The following is a 5,655-nucleotide window of genomic DNA, read 5'->3' as shown; positions in this document are numbered from 1 at the left end:
TTGACCAGGATGGTCTCAATCTCTTGACCTCGTGATCTGCCCGCCTCAGCCTCCCAAAGTGCTGGGATTACAAGCATGAGCCACCACGCCCAGCTGACAATCAATATTACTTTTATATTTTTCTTTTAAAATTAAGCAAAAATAGGCGCGGTGGCTCATGCCTGTAATTCCAACACTTTGGGAGGCCAAGGCAGGTGATTGCTTGAGGTCAGGAGTTTGAGAGCACACTGGCCAATATGGTGAAACCCTAGCTCTACTAAAAATACACAAAAAAAAAAAAAAAAAAAAATTAGCCAAGTATGGTGGCAGGCACCTGTAATCCCAGCTACTCAGGAGGCTGAGGCAGGAGAGTCTCTTGAATTCAAGAGGTGGAGGTTGCAGTGAGCCGAGATCAAGACACTGCACTCCAGCCTGGGGGACAGAGGGAGACACCCTCTCAAAATAATAATAACAATAATATTAAATAGCAGAAAACAAGCTGGGTGTGGTGACTCATGCCTGTAATCCCAGCACTTTGGGAAGCCGAGGTGGGCGGATCGCTTGAGCTCAGAAGTTTAAGACAGGTCTAGGTAACACAGCTAAATTCCTTCTCTACAAAAATTAACCAGGCATAGTGGTGCATTCCTATGGTTCTGGCTACTGGGTAGGCTGAGGAAGGAGGATCGCCTGAACCTGGGGAGGCTGAGACTGCAGTGAGCTATGACTATGCCACTGCATTCCAGCCTGGGTGACAGAGTGGAGACCCTGTCTCAAAAATAAATAATTAATAAAGCAAAAATAGAAACAGGGCAGACAGAATTCATGGACTTTGGTAGACTGTGCAGAGAGGGGATACACAGAAAAGACTCATGATGAATTAACATTTTGAGTAAGGGTGACTATTCTCCAAACAGTGGTACCATTAATGGAAACAGGGAACTTGGATGGAGAAATAGGTTTGGGAAAGAGCTAAATTCTGCTTGGGCCCAGGGAATCAGGCAGAGGAAAATGTGCTGCAAGAAACAGGGCAGCTGACTGGGTGTGGTGGCTCATGCCTGTAATCCTAGCACTTTGGGAGGCCGAGGTGGGTGGATCACCTGAGGTCAGGTGCTCAAGTCCAGCCTAGCCAACACGGTGAAACCTTCTCTGTGCTAAAAATACAAAAATTAGCTGGGCATGGTGGTGCACGCCTGTAATCCCAGCTACTAGGGAGGCTGAGGCAGGAGAACCACTTGAACCTGAGAGATGGAGGTTGCAGCTGGCCAAGAGCACACCACTGTACTCCAGCCTGGGCAACAGAGAAAAAGAAAAGAAATGGGGAGGCTGTGTCTGGAGCTTGAGGTAGAGGCTGAGATTAGAGCTAAGGGTTTGGGACCTGTTCACACTGAAGGACCAGTTAGAGCCATGCGAGAGGAGAGTCCCAAAAGTAGGAAAGTAGAGAAATGGCTGGGCGCGGTGGCCCACGCCTATAATCCCAGCACTTTGGGAGGCTGAGGTGGGCAGATTGCTTGAGTTCAGGAATTCAAGACCACCCTGGGCAACATGGCAAAACCCCATTGTTACAAAAAATACAAAAATTAGCTGGGCTTGGTGGTACGTGCCTGTAGTCCCAGCTACTCAGGAGGCTGAGGTGGGAGGATCCCTTAAGCCTGGGTGGTTGAGGTTGCAGTGAGCCATGATTACTCCACTGTACTCCAGCCTGAGTAACAGAGTGATACCCTATGTAGGAAGAAGGAAAGAAAGAAAGAAGGAGGGAAGGAAGAAAAAGGAAGGGAGGGAGGGAGAGAGGGAGGGAAGGAGGGAGGGAGGGAGGGAAGGAGAGAGGAAGGAAGGAAGAGTGGGAGAAAGAGAGAAAGAAAGAGGGAGAGAGAGGAAGGAAAGATGGAAGGAAAAAAACGAAGGAAGGAAAAGGAAGGGCAATGACAGTCCCAGGAGATTAGCAATCTCTTGGAGCTGGAGCAGGCAGGAGAAAAGCTTCAGCCAGGGCCAGAGAAGGACTGGCCAGAGAAACTGGAGATGCTGTAAAAAGGTGAGGGAGGAGAGTCTCTGAAGAGGAAGGCCTGGCCAACAATGTTAGCCACTATAGAGTGCTCAAAGAAGAACAAGAGTTAGAAGAGGATTTGGTGACTCATGAATTTACAGAGCAGTGCCTTTCAAATATTTCTGAGTGCAACCCACAGTCCAAAATCTTTTTTTTTTTTTTTTGAGACAGAGTTTTGTTCTTGTCGCCCAGGCTGGAGTGCAATGGCACGATCTTGGCTCACTGCAACCTCTGCCTTCCAGGTTCAAGCGATTCTCCTGCCTCAGCCTCCTCAGAAATCATTTTTACATTGCAACCTGTGGTCAATTAGGTGATTGCTCCCAACTCTTCGCACCCTCTGTTGGAATTATAAATCCACATCCTTGCTGTGTGACTTTGCAGTGTGTCCTACTGGTGTTGATGTTGGGTTTTACCGTGTGACTTGCTTTGGCCAATAAAATGTTAACAGACGTGTGTGTGTGTGTGTGTGTGTGTGTGTGTGTGTGTGTGTGTGTGTGTGTCTGTGTGTACGAGATGAGGTCTAGCTATTTTGCCCAGGTTGCAGTGTAGTGGCTATTCACAGGCACAATCATTGCACACTACATACTACAGCCTCAAACTCCTGGGCTCAAGCAAACCTCCTCCTGCTGTCTCAGCCTCCCAAGTGGCTGGGACTACAGGCACATGGCACGGTGCCAGCTCAGACTTGTGGTTTGAAATGTGCTTGCATGGTTTGGCTTGTCCTCTTACACTCTGCCACTGCACAAGAGCATGCTCTGGGTACCAGAAAACTAGACCTAAACGAGACATCCAGCCTGGCAACAAGCACAGCTAAAATCAACCAACCCTCACCAACCTGCAGATCCATGAGTCAGAAAAAAAAACCTTGTCAGCTACTAAAATTTGGGGATTACTATGAAGTATCACCGCCCAACAGTTGACTAACACACTATCCAATATATACAAATATGAAGCAAATATAACAAAATTTTGTAAAATAACAGTTACCCTTACAGGATACAGTGTACTCTGATAGCACGTACTACATTTCTTTTTTCTCCTTTTTTCTAATCCTGGTCGCAGCCCAGAGTTTGAAAAACACCGTTCTGGAAAAATTTTTCCCCACTTCAACACATCTGAAGGATGCAATACATGGTGTGTATTGGCAACTATGGCTCACTTACTAGCTGTGTAACCATGGTCGAACTACTTGACTTCCCTGAGACTCAGTTTCCTAATCTGTGAAATGGAAATAATCTCAACTGGCTAACAGAGTTGCAGAGATGAAATGAGATAATGCATATTAAGTGACTAGTACAGAGCAAGTCTTCAAAAAACATTAGCTTTTCTTTCTTTTTTTTTTTTTGAGACAGGGTCTCGCTCTGTCACCCAGCCGGGAGTGCAGTGATGTGAACCTCCTGGGTTGAAGAGATCCTTCCTCCTCAGCCTCAGAATAGCTGAGGCCATGGGCATGCCCCACCACACCCAGCTAATTAAAAAAAAAATTTTTTTTTTGAGATGGGGTCTCTCTTGCCCAGGCTGGAGTGCAATGGCACAACCTTGGCTCACTGCAACCTCCACCTCCCAGGTTCAAACGATTCTCCTGCCTCAGTCTCCCGAGTAGCTGGGATTACAGGCACACACCACTACATCCCGCTAATTTTTTGTATTGTTAGTAGAGATGGGGTTTCACCATGTTGGCCAGGCTGGTTTTGAACTGCTGGCATCACGTGATCCACCCGCCTCAGCCTCCCGAAGTGCTGGGATTATAGGCATCAGGCACCACGCCAGGCTAATTTTTAAAAATTTTTGTAGAGAAGGAGTCTAGTCATGTTGCCAAGGCATTTCTCTCACTTCAGCCTCCAAAAGTGCTGAGATTATAAGCGTGAGCCACCGTACCTGTGGCTTGTTTGACTGATTGATTGAGACGAAGTCTTGCTCTGTCACCCAGGCTGGAGTGCAGTGGCGCGATCTCGGCTCACTGCAACCTCCACCTCCCAAGTTAAAGCAATTCTCCTGCCTCAGCCTCCTGAGTAGATGTGATCACGAATGTGCACCATCACGCCTGGCTAATTTTTTTATTTTTAGTAGAGATGGGGTTTCATCATGTTGGCCAAGCTGATCTCGAACCCCTGGCCTTATGATCTGCCTAACTCAGCCTCCCAAAGTGCTGGGATTACAGGCATGAGTCACCGCACCTGGCCTGTTTATTTACTTGAGACAGTCTTGCTCTAATCGCCCAGGGTGGAGTGCAGTGGTGCAATCTTGGCTCACTGCAACATCTGCCTCCTGGGTTCAAGCGATTCTCCTGCCTCGGCCCCCCGAGCAACTGGGATTACAGACATGTGCCACCACACCCAGTTAATTTTTGTATTTTTAATACAGATGGGGTAGCCGGGCTGGTCTCAAACTCCTGACCCTGTGATCTACCCGCCCCAGCCTCCCAAAGTGCTGGCATTACAGGTGTGAGCCACTGTGCCCAGCAGGCCTGTTATTTATTTATTTATTTATTTAGGGACAGGGTCTCACTTGATCACCCCGGCTGGAGTCCAGTGTTGTGATCATAACTCATTGCCATCTCAAACTCCTGGGCTCAAGTGATCCTCCCGCCACAGCCTCCTCAGTAGTTAAGACTAAAAGTACATGCCACCACACCTGGCTAATTTTTAAATTTTTTTGTAGAGACAGGGTCTCACTATGTTGGCCAGGATGGTCTCAAACTCCTGGACTCAAGTGATCCTGCTGCCTCAGTCTCCCAAAGTGTTAGGGTTACAGGTGTGAGCCACCATGTCCGGCCTGCTGTTATTTTTATTATTCAAACGTTTGGTAAGGAGTAAAGGAACTAGAGCAGGTTCAGAGCTCAGGATTTGTTTCTTTTGGATGGTGAACCAGGCTGAAGTCACTGGAATGAGGCAAAGGATACCTCATGACACAAGATCCAGGCATTAAGTACTGTCTCTCTGCTTGGTTCTACAGACTTTGCCTCCCTCCTAAGTCTTCAAAGGACTCAGAAACCTGAGTCTGTCACTAACTCCTTCTCCAATCCTACTCTAACTGGCTCCCCTCTTCACACTTCTAGTGTCCCCATCTGAGCACAAGGATTAGTCCTATCTAGGTGACAGTCAAGAGGGCAGCCTAGGGTTGCACAGACAACAGGTGATCTTGCCTCCTTCATGCCTGCATGCTCACCTGCCCTGCAAACTGGAGAGAAGAACGAGTGTCCACCGGTTCATCCTGTCTAAGCCCCACCAGACTCCATGAAGGCACACGGCCCTTCCTTTTTCTTTTTTTTTATTGAGATGGAGTCTTGCTCTGTAAGGCAGGCTGGAGTGCAGTGGCAAGATCTTGGCTCACTGCAGCCTCCGTCTCCTGGGTTCAAGCGATTCTCCTGTCTCGGCCTCCCGAGTAGCTGGGATTACAGGCACCTGCCACCATGCCCAGCTAATTTTTGTATTTTCAGTAGAGACTGGGGTTTCACCTTGTTGGCCAGGCTGGTCTCGAACTCCTGACCTCAGGTGATCCACTGGCCTCAACCTCCCAAAGTGCTGGGATTACAGGCATGAGCCACCGCAGCCAGCCCGCACATGGCCCTTTCTGATCAGTGGGGGAAGAAGGAACATCTTCCATGAGCAAGAGCAGGAAATGAGTCTCAGAAA

Source organism: Cebus imitator, unplaced genomic scaffold (genome assembly GCF_001604975.1).
Source record: "Cebus imitator isolate Cc_AM_T3 unplaced genomic scaffold, Cebus_imitator-1.0 Scaffold197, whole genome shotgun sequence".
Classification (NCBI taxonomy): Eukaryota; Metazoa; Chordata; class Mammalia; order Primates; family Cebidae; genus Cebus; species Cebus imitator.
The sequence above is the reverse complement of the archived record's forward strand: the minus strand, read 5'-3'. Positions refer to the sequence as shown.